The sequence below is a fragment of the Macrobrachium rosenbergii genome, chromosome 3 (assembly GCF_040412425.1).
Source record: "Macrobrachium rosenbergii isolate ZJJX-2024 chromosome 3, ASM4041242v1, whole genome shotgun sequence".
NCBI lineage: Eukaryota > Metazoa > Arthropoda > Malacostraca > Decapoda > Palaemonidae > Macrobrachium > Macrobrachium rosenbergii.
The window spans coordinates 9,512,737-9,527,183 of record NC_089743.1 but is presented as its reverse complement, the minus strand read 5'-3'; the positions used below and the strand labels follow the sequence as shown (position 1 = coordinate 9,527,183).

At 37.9% G+C, this 14,447-nt stretch overlaps 1 protein-coding gene across 1 annotated transcript in view; it reads left to right on the top strand.

Annotated features, from left to right (window-relative positions):
* Nucleotides 1–14,447, top strand: part of LOC136852541 (sonic hedgehog protein-like) — a 233,354-nt gene that overhangs the window by 101,221 nt on the left and 117,686 nt on the right. The gene's annotated exons all lie outside the window — the stretch shown is intronic.

Here is a 14,447-nt window from a genome sequence, read left to right as displayed (position 1 = left end):
CACACTGCAGAAAACTGTCTGTGCCGACGAAAACTTTAGAAAACTGGCAGCGCACACATACTTTAGAAAACTGGCTGTACTCGGTACACAGACATTAGAAAACTAGCTGTCACAGTAAACTGCCAAAGCCTTTAGAAAACTGGGAGTACACACACAACTTGGCAGCGCACACCTTTGGAAAACTGACGCACTCTCCTTTAGAAATCATGTGATTACAGCAGAGCAAAATCCACCTGAAAAAAGGGCGTTTCCAAAGTCCGGTATCCATTATTTTTTTACAATCATCATTATCATCATCACGATCCCACCCACCTCTTCCTTCTGGTAGCAAAGATTCGAGTTTCTTTTCTTCTTTTTTATTGAGGTAACAAATAACTCCTGGATGGTAGCCGTCACAATAAGACCCGACACTTCACCATGACAATGATGATAATGACGCTTTAAAAGACGATTGGGCGATGACCACCAGAAAAGGGATAAGGAGAGACCTCGGGAAGGGGACGATGGGGGGAGGGGAGGAGGAAGTGGAGGAAGGTGATCAAAGAAATGGCAGGAGGTCCTCTAACCAGGATTGGATGAGGATGCATAAAAGTGGCCCTATCTACTCACAGCCTTCTAATCGTTCCTACTATTTCTCCCTTTTCCTGAAGCTGGGGTCACAATATCCCACCTTAGGATCGATATGCGGGTCATTCGGAAGGATCTCCGCCATCCATCTCAAACACACGACACTCCCTCCACCCTGCAAAACGGCCATTAGCGACGCCAAACATGCCAAGAATCTCGCCTTTTATTTTGATTGTGGGCAACTTTTGGCGGGTAACTTTGTCGGGCGCGCGCATCATTATAAGCCTTGTTCGGGCGGGGCCCCCTACCGATAACGGGGTGGGCTAGCCACCACCAGCATCACACAACCGTCACTCGGTTTTTAAACCGCGTTGTGATTTTATAACATCCAAAGAAAAACAAACAAAACGAAGACACTCTCCCTATAAACGATCGAAGTCTTTTTCGTCACGAGGCAGCGCGAGAAGTCTTAGCCTTCCTCAGTTCTCAGCGGAAAGGATTTTTCAGGTGATGGCAGCGGAGCGCCGAGGCGAGAAGGTCCAGGTGAAGGTTTTACAATAAATGGCAGACCACAAACAGCTTCGGGTTTGTTCTGTAACCAACCTCTTAAGTGGCTGCCGAGCCTACCTTCCTACCAACCAACGTGCCTAGGAGGGGACCTCCAAAACCATACCCCTCCCACTCTCACCAGCAACCCCAGTATCCCCAACCCATATCTCTCGATGAATTCCCCACAGTCATCCATGCCACGCATGCACGCACGCACGCACTCTCGTGGACACATTTGATTCATTTGAGCACGCAAGCGTTTACAGACAGGCTTACATGTAATTCTACATTGCCCGTCTGATTAATTGAAAGGAATGAGTCTAAAAGGATTTTAATAATGTCAAAAGTACCAGACAGGTTAACGGACGGTTCTAGTGAATATCGAACATTTTTCGATTACAATTACAGTAATGTTGCAGGCATGTTAGAAATATAAGACGTTTGGCCATCAAAGTATCTTTGTATTTCGATTTTCCTGACTACAAGAATTAGAAAGATTGAGTATCCTTTATATATATACATATATATATATATATATATATATATATATATATATATATATATATATATATATATATATATATATATATATATATATATATATATATATATATATACATATATATATATATATATATATATATATATATATATATACATATGTGTGTATATACTGTATATATACATATATGGATATATATTGTATATATCAATCTTTCTAATAGTCAGGAAAATCGAAATACAAAATATATGGCCAAATATATATATATATATATACATATATAAACATGTACACACACATTATATATATATATATATTATATATATATATATATATATATATATATATATATATAATATACTGTATATATATGTATATAAATATAATGTACATGTACATATATACATACATATACATATACAAATTAATATATATAAATATATATATATATATATATATATATATATATATATATATATATATATATAATTTATTTGTTTTCACTAAATGCCATTTGGATAAAAAGAACGTAACAACCTATGAATCGACATTCACAACGAAACAATCCACGATAGAATCAGTGACAAAAAGCCTCCCTAACACAACCAAAGCAGCTTTTAGCCAGTAAAAGTACTGGAATATATGGGGCATGCCAGAAGTGGAAAAAAATTCTGGATAGGTCATTCACTGTCAAAACACAAGTTTGCAACTGTCAGGCCTGTGATGGGGTGTGTACATCACAAGGGAAAGCGAATAAAATCAAATTAATAGAGGTGGATGACGTCTTTGATCCTGTGAATACGGGTAATAAAAGGTTTAATATCACTAGTGTTTGCAGGAATACTCTGAAGGCGCTCTATGAGAATCTGGCATTTGCTGCTTTACCGATCAGAGCTGCAATGAATGTCAGCTGTTGTCAATCATTTTCAAGATACATAATAAAAAAATTGCCTATTCAAGAGAAACTTTTGATATCACATGCAGTTGGGCTAATTAAATTTCTTTGCCCGCTAAAGTCAATTAATACGTTCATGAGTTCTGTGAATGCACCACTACATCAATTTCTTGGGGTGAGGTCTCTAACACTTTATACATAATCAAGTGTTGAACACTTTTAATTACAATTTTTTTTAACTGTGCCCCATAAAGTTAAAATATGTCACCAATGACGCAAGATACTTAGTTTGTCATTGGTTCATTACGTTTGGTTTGTGGTGGACGGAATGTACAGCTTTCATCATTTTCCGTCAAAGTGTAAAGTGTAAAGTCAATCAATACGAGCCGCAATTCGCACCTACCAAAAACCACCCCACTTCATCTTAACCGCTCCCCCCAAAAAAAAAAAAACACACAATCTTTAAAGAAGCCTCTCTTTCGGAAGTCTTGATGATCCGAGACGCAGGGAAAGATCCCCTAAGAACCCTCTTTGCGTCACTGGTAAAGTGTTGCCAAGAAAGATCCATTTATGACTTCTGTTTTATGACCTAAAACTGAAAATCTGAAGTTCGAATATCCGTTACCAAAAACACATTTGATACTGAAAACGAGGTCAAATATAAGAGACAGACAGACAGAGAGCAAAAACACTTGGTGACTTGAACGGTCCTATCTTTAAGTACCAATCTGAAACTGCATGGGCCCGAATGTTAGTACGGTATTAAACCAACATCTACATAACGCACTTAGACTCATCCCCTTGGGGAATTCGTTTTATACGAGCTAGTACAGGGACTCGTTAACTTGACAGAAGCCTCGTTAACCTCCTATAAACCTCGTTAACGCTGGGCGTGTTAAGAGGCCGGATACGACGGTGTGACCAACGAGTCAATTTTTTTTTCTTTTTTCATCAGTATGGTTGGGCAGGGAGAGGGGACGATGGAGTTTTATTAAGGTCGCACAGAGGTACTGTCATTATCCGAGAACAGAAGCATGATTACAGATGCGGCGTTTTGCCTAACGAATTCTGTTTTAAAGTCACAGACAAATCCCATGGTCGCCTACCATTTTCATAATCAATACTTATGTAAAGGTTAACCGTATATACGTAAGAGTATATGTAGATCCTCCACTTTTCAGACTCCTGTTTCCTTTCATCAACATGCCATACTCAATACACAGGTTTCCCCCCATTTTCGCAACAATATTTTCTGCAACGTCGTTCTTTCCTGCTACGTAGTTTGCGGTGTGGGTCCCATCAGGATGGATTGAGAAATAAATACGCTTCCAATTTTGTTTATCACCATTTTTCTAAACAGCCACGTCAAAAGCCTTTGTTGGTTCGAAGCAGTTTTACCGTTATAAATCTTTTTTATTTTATCTTTTATCATGAAAATATAACATAAAATTCTCTACATTATTTACATAGCACTTATCATAAATACAGATGAATAATATATATTAATCAATGGCTAAGTGCTGCGTCTTATAATTTATACCAACTTTATTCAAGAAAGTCTTACGGACAACATTCCTCGTACTGTTTCGATATTCTCTCTCCACCACCAGAATTATGGAATGTTCGCTCCCATTTTTTCCTGCCTTTGATTGGAGAGGTGCCTCTATTACTCCGTTCGCGGTTAAGTTCTACATAATCTGCTAAACGTCTTACAATACTGGCAGTTTCATTAGTCTCCAAATTATGATTGTTCGAGACATCACTATTATTACAGTTTAGTTTAACAATGCCAAATGTTTTGATCGTAAATTCAGCAAGTTTTTGCCTTAAACTGATGCAATCCAGTTTTCTTATCTGTTTAGCCTAAACTTCCTTAGTTAAGAGTTTATTAATCAATAATAACAGCAGTTTGGTTTTCTCCTTAACATTACATTTACCTTTTTAGGGGAGGTAGTAGTAATACAATCAAATATTGCATTAAATGTTGTCCAAGGGTTAGGTACTGCATGACTGTTTGTTGCTAGGTCTTCAAGTCTGGCATTTGAATCCTGATAAATTCATGCGGTCTAGACCATTAGTCCATGGCATAAGCATACCCAGAAAGCTTCGTGAAACTTCGTTAAAAAGTGTGCGTGCAATTCAGTCAAACTCAGCAGAGAGCATATATTTCTGAAAACTGTTTAATGGTGGAAGAACTGAGAAAATGTCAAAGTAAACTAAAGCCAGGAGAGACACGGAACTATTCAAAGTAAACTAAAGCCAGGAGAGAGAGAACTATTCAAAGTAAAATAAAGCCAGGAGAGAACGAAACTATTCAAAGTAAACTAAAGCCAGGAGAGACACGGAACTATTCAAAGTAAACTAAAGCCAGGAGAGACACGGAACTATTCAAAAGTAAACTAAAAGCCAGGAGAGAGAAATATTCAAAGTAAACTAAAGCCAGGAGAGACACGGAACTATTCAAAGTAAACTAAAGCCAGGAGAGACACTGGAACTAAATTCAAAGTAAACTAAAGCCAGGAGAGACACGGAACTATTCAAAGTAAACTAAAGCCAGGAGAGACCCGGAACTATTCAAAGTAAACTAAAGCCAGGAGAGACACGGAACTATTCAAAGTAAACTAAAGCCAGGAGAGACACGGAACTATTCAAAGTAAACTAAAGCCAGGAGAGACCCGGAACTATTCAAAGTAAACTAAAGCCAGGAGAGACACGGAACTATTCAAAATAAACTAAAGCCAGGAGACCGGAACTATTCAAAGTAAACTAAAGCCAGGAGAGACACGGAACTATTCAAAGTAAACTAAAGCCAGGAGATACCCAGAACTATTCAAATTAAAGCCAGGAGAGACACGGAACTATTTAAAAAACCAGGAGAAACTATTCAAAGTAAACTAAAGCCAGGAGAGTGGAACTCAAAGTAAACTAAAGCCAGGAGAGACTAGAACTATTCAAAGTAAACTAAAGGCAGGAGAGAGAACTATTAAACTAAAGCCAGGAGAGACACGGAACTATTCAAAGCGGCGTTAAAGCCAGGAGAGACACGAACTTTCCCATAAACTTTGCCAGGAGAGAAGGAACTATTCAAAGTAAACTAACGCCAGGAAAAAGGAACTATTCAAATAAACTAAAGCCAGGAGAGACCCGGAACTATTTAAACTAAAGCCAGGAGAGACCCGGAAGGTTAATCCTAAAGCCATGAGACGGAATATTCAAAGTAAAGTAACAGAGACCCAGTTGTTTGAAACTATTTTACTAAAGCCAGGAAATGACTATTCAAAGTAAACTAAAGCCAGGAGAGACACGGAACTATTCAAAATAAACTAATGCCAGGAGAGATGAACTATTCAAATAAACTATGTTAACATATGTATTATATAAACATAAAATGTAGATACACGGAACTAAAAGTAAACTAAAGCCAGGAGAGATACGGAACTATTAAATATACTAAAGCCAGGAGAGACCCAGAACTATTATAGTAAACTAAAGCCAGGAGATCACGGAACTATTCAAATAAACTAAAGCCAGGAGAGACACGGAACTATTCAAAGTTAAAGCCAGGAGAGACACGGAACTTCAAAGTAAACTAAAGCCAGGAGAGACACGGAACTATTGACTAAAGCCAGGAGAGGACTGAACTATTCAAAGTAAACTAAAGCCAGGAGAGACACAAATTCAAATAAACTAAAGCCAGAGAACGGTAAAGCCAGGAGAGACACGGAACTATTCAAAGTAAACTAAAGCCAGTTAGAGAGACACGGAACTATTCCTAAAGCCACAGGCCGGTGTCTAAAGCCAGTAGAGAGTGGAACTATTCAAAAAACTCACTTTAATTAAAAAACCATTTTATACTTATTTTTAACCAAAAAGGTAGAACACTTTGTGATTAAATGAGGATAAGGTTAATCCTGAGAATGAACATATTATAGTACAGTCCAGTTGTTTGTTTTTACTTACAAATGGCTTCGTTTTTAAGTAATGCATCAGATATATATGCATGCATATATGTTATATATATACTTATATATAAAATGTATATATATATATAAAAGATATATATATATATATATATATATATATATATATATATGTATATATATATATATATATATATATATAATGTATATATATATATATATATATATATAATTAAATTTTATCATTGAGTGAAAATGTAAAAGTTTCGACTTTATTTTCAAGCCACTGACCCAAGTATAATACAGAGTATAAGAATCAAATTTATTTGCTTTTGAACGGTTGAAGAACATACGCAACCGTTAGAGACTACATATCCACCCTGAGGCCGGTGTAACAGCTCTCAAAACTCATTTAGCTAAAAATCACAATATACTTATTTTTCACCTGTGGTAATGTGTGATAAATGAATCACGTACAAAAGTGATTATAATCATTATATATAAGAATATATATGGTTATATAGCAACGGGATATACATATATATATGGAATCCGAATATATATATATCGAGAAATGAATTTATATCATAGATATAAATATATATATATCTTCATTGGCCGGTCGGAGAATCGAACGCGGGCCCAGCACAGTGCTAGCCGAGAACGACATCGACCAGTCCAATAAGGAACTACTTTGCCTTTGTACTGACGAATGGAGAAGGGAGGTGACAGACAATCCCTCTAATCACCGCGCCCCGCGGCCACTTCACTTAATCATCCATACACGAGGAAATGGCAGCGCCGCTCAAAAAAAAATGCCAAATCAACAAAATTATCACCCCTTTTTCTGAAAAGTTTGAACGGGTTTAAGAAAATATGGCAGCAGTGCTAATCACCTTCGAGTCTCAACCTTTTGTAGCCAGAGTTTCCTTATGCGCTGTTATGGAAAGCAAGAGACCGTGGTCAATCAATGCAATAAGGGTCAACCTGGAAGCTGGAAAAGAAGTCCTGCTACTGTCTGAGGTCTTCCGCCCAAACCCTCATACAGCCGGTAGGCTACCGATACCCCCGTAGCTACCCTTGTACAGGTACCCGTAATCTACTTGGGGAATTGACTGACACTGAAGCGCAATGTATCGCGTTAAACCATGAAATGATCAGTTTTCTTGGCGTCCGTTATCGTCGTCCATGTTTTCTTGTTCTTTTTTTCACTATCTTTCTTTTCTCGGCCGTAACGGACAACAAACGCCCCGACCTTGATGGCTATCATGGCGTGAGGCATAATGCCACAAGGTCAACGTAAAAAAGATCCCTAAAGTAACCAGTGGATTTATACCTTGTACGGATGCATGGGTCTGATCTTCGATGCCACGTCGTGGTAAAATGATAGTGGGATGGGCAGAGACCAGACCTACATTTCGCACTGAAGTTACGGAAATTGTGCATCTTCCACTAAGTCAACAACCATAGTAATACAGACAATGAAGATGATGTCAGTAATTAACATTAAGTATTTATAAAGCTAACACAGTTATTAAGAGTAGAAGAAATAGGCACGTTAAAAAAAAAAAAAAAAAAAAATGACTTCTTGAACAATGCCTTTCTGCTATTGCACTTTGATCCACTATAGATGAACATGTGTGTCTAATGACAGCACAATAGCATTTTTTCACATGGATGTAAATTTTTAAAATATTATATGTAACGCTTATGGGTTGGATCCTGGTATTTACGAATAAGACTGGCAAAAAGAACTGTCTTGTAAAATCCTTGGAGTGAGATTTTTAGAGCTTATACCTGACAGCATGCTTTGGTTCGTTTATGTATTCCATATTCTCTCTCGCACTTGTCTCCGCACTAAAAACATGATTCTAGATCTTTATAAGTTTTCATAAATGGTTTTGATGATTTTGATATAACAAGCAGTGTTCAAGTTTTGCTCATCTTGAATCTAGTCATTTCTCTCTCTTCTCTCTCTCTCTCTCTCTCTCTCTCTCTCTCTCTCTCTCTCTCTCTCTCTCTACGTAGATTATATACATAAGTATATATATATATATATATATATATATATATATATATATATATATATATATATATATATATATATATATATATATAATTTCATATATAAATTTCATGATAAAATGACCACCATCAGCCAAAGAGTACTCAACCATCGGAGACACCATCTTCAACTCCGCACACCCGAATCAACAAGCATAATGAACTACTTTGTAGCAGAGAGTGGATTGATTTTCTGAAACTGAGGCTGTCGAGCAAGCACAGGGCACTTTCGGCCATTCAGTGATCAACACGGTGAAAAGAGGGAATTGGAGCGGTTGGACAGAGAGATAAAGAGATACAATACAAAAAAGAAATGAAGTACAAAGAACTAAAGGTGGAACTGGGAGAAAACCCCACAGTTGCATTAAGTAACAGTTAGAGGTGTTGGACATCAAAACTGAAAAACGGCAGCAGAAACTGAGGTAAAGTAAAGGGCTGAAAAGCTGATAGAGTAGGGCGGAAGGGACACGGTAAACACCCTGTTGTTGTTTCAGATTTAGCTGGCCTTGTGCCAGCACGGGCTCTTGTTCCTAAAGCAGCCCGTAGGGAAACACCCTTGAACTACAGTATGCTTCAAGCAGAAAGTAGAAGATTTTGTACCTGCACTGGCAGCACAAGGAATGCGCACATCACTTATGTTTTGTCACTATGGCTACTTCAAAAGTATATTAGCATGTAAACCTAAAACTGTGAAGCTATAAGCAACGAAGACGCGGAAACAGTTGGTGTCGCAATTAGGAACCACAACAGCCACGTAAACCCTCTCTGTCATTTGTTTGTCAGTTTATGAATGGTCTTTAATATGGGCAACCTGATTCCCGTAGACAAAGTGTATGAAAACAGAAAAATGTGCAAGAAAAACCATGCTCCTAATCACGGAAGCAGCACTCCACCCCGCCCCTCTGGTTTCGCGGGCTGCAGGAAGTATGATACTTATTCCAGGTATAAACCTTCCTTAGCTCCTGGAAGCGTCACATGACCTGTCATTTATTTACGAGATGACGTGCAGTTTAGCAAACACTGTTGAGAATATATTTTCAAACGTGATAAACAGATTTGTCTTATGTGTGCAATATTTCTTTATTTACACGCAACTGAGGTGAGCCTCTGGAATAAGGATCCTACAGGTTACCGCGTAATACGAGCATCTTTAATTTTATCCCTTTCCAGCGTTACAAGGGGACTTCCATTTTAGCAGCTTTGGTTTCAGATTCTATTGTCATGATGGACTTTCACAATTGCTACTAAGGGTAGTGAACTTGGTCACGGTGCGTATGGTTACATATGTTCTTGCTTTGCTGATAAATCGGATTTCAAGTTCTAACGGTAGTGATTAACATGCCAACATGAATGATGGTGAAAGATTGACTTGAGTAATGGGAAGGGCCTTTGAACAATTTTTACAATTATATTTGGGCGATGTTGTTAAGAACTACTCTGGGTAATTGCGTCAATTTTGAGACACAGATGTTCATACGTTTCGGCTACAGGAAACTTATCCGTATCACCGCTTTTCTTATCTTCCACTTCCATAAAAACCTGTTGTATGAGAGAGAGAGAGAGAGAGAGAGAGAGAGAGAGAGAGAGAGAGAGAGAGAGAGAGAGAGAGAATCCTTTGACAGCACCATGTCCCCATTTGTGTATCCTTAAATCAGATTACATCTTTCCGCCGGATACTCTTTGATCCCTTGAAAGAAGAAAATGAGAAAGGAGAAAAGAATAGAGGGTCCATTACAAAAACTGAATTTGTTGTTACCAAACAGGACTAACCGTTTACCCATGTCCTTTTTCTTCCTGTCCCCGTTTTTTCTTTCTTTAATATTTCATGCCATTTTTCTACCCAACTCTTCACTTTTCTTTCGGCTTCCTCTCGATCAATTACTGACGGGAGAACCTAAATTTGGCAAGAGTTGATTTTTTCCTTCCCTGTCGTTTTATACTTCACCATTTTCATGCATCTAGTATTTTCTGCGTTTGTCTACAGTAACCAGAAAATACAAAGTTAAATATTTTTTACTGATGTTGTCCTCTCACTGCAAACTTTTCGACAGGGTCAAATATGTAGTCATCAATTTTCCGATAAAATCTCACAGAATCTATCTGCAACAGAATCTCTCTCTCTCAAACTCTCTCTCTCTCTCTCTCTCTCTCTCTCTCTCTCTCGTGATATATATATATATATATATATATATATATATATATATATATATATATGATTACTAGATCTTACAGAAGCATATATGTGTCATACGGAAATCACAACTGCTATGCTTTACGATATGGATACGGAAAGCAAGAAATTAAAAGGGCAATGCAGTAAATATGAATATGTGTTTCTATTACTACAAATACAAATTACCACGAGGAAAAATGTACCTTATACCGTTCTGATATGACTGATGTATGAAAGTTGGTCTGATGACCTGGTATTGGAACCAATCGGTTATTCGGTACTTTATCGTTCTGAACGGTTTTGTACATATAGAAATTTTCAAAAGGACTGGTACTTAGTTGAAGGAATCTGTGATACATAAGCTAGGATGAAGGAAAAGTAATTACAGACATACAACCGGTATAAAGACCGTTGACTCCTTTAAGGAGGCATCTTCGTCAAGTTTTGGTAAACTACGACCAGAATTATTCACGCATTTCCGCCATTAACAAAACACTTCATATTTACGTCACCACTGGGGGAAGTAAATGTCAAACATTTTGGCATTCTATACCAGATCATGGATGCATGACAGCATAAATTCACTCTTGTACTACAACATCAGGACCAGGCACTGCAAAACGGATTTTCCTTAGAATCTCCTTTGAGGATATTCGGGGAGTACGTTAAGAGTTCCACACGGCACTTATATATGTTGTGTGCGTGTGTGTGTGTATATATTATACATATATATATATATATATATATATATATATATATATATATATATATATATATATATATATATATATATATATATATATATATATATGAATGTCTTTCCTGTAATACTACAGTGTAATATGAAAATAAGAAGGCCCATAAAACACTATTTAAACGTTGAAACCATATATTTCGGGCACTTGTTTCTGTGCCCCTGTTCACTGGTAGAATATGGACAGGTGGAAAGTTACAATGGTATATATACAAAAACATGAAGGTGTGGCCTTAGGCCTCCGATGTTAAGGAGGTGGCGTTTCTTAAGAAGGAGAGATTGACCAAATTCCTAGTGGTTTTTGGCCTCATTAGCTCCCGTTTGGCGATGGATCTGGCGGTCGCGTTTCTTGGGTCATCTTCTTCAAAAAAGGGTGCGAGGATTAAGGTGTCAATGGCGTCCGATTTCCAATGTCCTCCTGACAGGTTCATATTGTTGGTTTGATTGATGATAGCAGATTCCAGCATCTTTCTTTTGTACGGACAGCTACTCTTGAAAACCAACTCCGCCCCCTCCAGTTAATGACATGCCCTGTATTTCTAATATGTAGGAAAATTCCCGAACTCTCCGAAGCGTAACGTACTGATCTTTTGTGCTCTGTTATTCTTTGCGAGAGCGATCTACCTGTCTCGCCTACATAAATGTCATGACAATTACTACACGGTATCTTGTAAACTCCGGCTTCTTCCCTTTTGTTATTTAAGTATACGTTAACGAGCGAACTCCCGATGGATTTGGGATAATGGAAAATGAAAGGATTATCAGAACTGAGTTGCTCGGTGGCCTTTTGGATGTTTTCATCGTATGGAAGCTTTATTTTGTTGTTGAAATCTATTTGTCTGTTGTGAGTGGGACCTCTGTAGTATATTTTATTTGCTTTATTAATAGCCCTCTCGATAATGTGTGGTGGATAGAGCAGTTGCGTTAGGTGTTGGCGGATCGTGTTAAATTCTTGATCCAGGTACTCATTTGAACATATCCTAAGTCCTCTGAGGAATAGGTTGCACCCTACCATGATTTTTACGGAGACGTCGTGGTAGCTTAAGAAATGAATGTAGGAGACAGCGAAGGTGGGTTTTCTATATACTGTAAATGCATACCTGTTCTGTTTTCTTATGATCAGTACATCTAGGAACGGCAGTTTTCCGTCCTTTTCCCATTCTGTTTTAAATTTTATGGTCGGAACTAGCGAATTTAGCCTATTAAAAATTCCTTAAAGTCCCCCAGCTATTGTCCCAGAAAGTAAAGATATCATCTACGTATCTAAGCCAAATCATATTATGGGGTTTGATAGACGACAAAAGTTCTGTTTCGAAATATTCCATGTACAAGTTTGCTAGAGGGGGTGATAGGGGACTTCCCATGCTACAGCCAAATTTTTGTTTGTAAAATTACCATTGAAAGAAAAACACGTTGTTAGTTACACAGAGGTTGATAAGTTTTAAAGTTTTATCTATGCCAAGAGGAAAATGGTCTTCATATGGTTGTAACTTCCTCTCTAAGAAAAACAACACGTCGGCAATCGGGACTTTAGTAAATAATGAATCGACGTCTAGACTGAGCAGTTTGATGTTGTTTGAGGGGATGTTTAAACTATTAAATTTTTGTATGAAATCTTCTGCATGTTTGACGTGGGAGGATGAGAAGGTTCCTAGAAAGGGTGATAACAAGTCTGCGAGCCATTTTGATAATTTGTACATGAAAGAGCCCTGCTAGATATTATGGGGCGTAAAGGAATCCCATCTTTATGTGTTTTCGGGAGGCCGTAAAAATAGGGAGAGAGGGGTTGATTACCTTGAATGTCTCTAGTAATTTATGTCTTTTTTTATTGCCCCTATGGTTCTAACTGATTTGTTAAACTGAGCAGCAATATTTGTTGTGGGATCTTTCGTTAATTTGTCGTAGGTCTCCGCATCGTTTAGAAGTTCTTGAACTTTATTGATGTATGTCTCCTTGTCTAACAGAACTATTTTCCGTCTTTGTCAGATTTTGTGATGATGATATCCCCCTTTTTCTTAAGCTAACTAATGCATTTTGGAATCTTTTTCGGGAGCGAATTTTTTTGTTGTTATTTTGCTCCAAGACATTTAGCAAAATGCCTTTGAGACATGCCTCTTTCTTGTCATAGTTGTTTTTGCAAAATGTTTATCAAAAGCAACTAGGAAATTAAGATTACTCTCGGGACCAGGTTTTAGAGCGAATGAAACTCCAAGATTTAAAACGGTCTGTTCTTCTGCAGTGAGGGGATGGTTAGAGAGATTCAGCACATTATTGGGAAGGCCAAGATTATTCCATACGCTGTTCCTAATCAGTCTTTTTAATTTGTAGCACAAATTTCTGGAGTGGGACTCACTGTTCTCAATAGCACCTGATAGCACAAAATATGAAAGATATCTGTACATACCATCATCCCTGCACATGAGGCGAAGTGACGTGGCTAGCTCACTTATTTTTCTTCTAATCACATAGATGTCTTGGTGTGTGGCTTGTATTCTGTCTTGGAGGAATGTGCGGATGGAGTCCGGAAATGGGTCTGACGCCGATGTCCAACGCGTGAAACCGTACATTTTGGGAGAAACTTGTTCCTGTAGGCATTCTTGTAGAAAATTTCTCTGATTCTTCCTCTTGTGTAACCCATGTACTAGCCGTTCGTACCGTCTGAAGATGTGCTTGACAGCTGGGTTGAAGCCGAAAAACTGGCGTAAACTGTGATGTTCCATAATGGGCAAAAATGAATGTCTTTTCCTGTAATACTACAGTGTAATATGAAAATAAGAAGGCCCATAAAACACTATTTAAACGTTGAAACCATATATTTCGGGCACTTGTTTCTGTGCCCCTGTTCACTGGTAGAATATGGACAGGTGGAAAGTTACAATGGTATATATACAAAAACATGAAGGTGTGGCCTTAGGCCTCCGATGTTAAGGAGGTGGCGTTTCTTAAGAAGGAGGAGATTGACCAAATTCCCTAGTGGTTTTTTGGCCTCATTAGCTCCCCCGTTTGGCGATGGATCTGGCGGT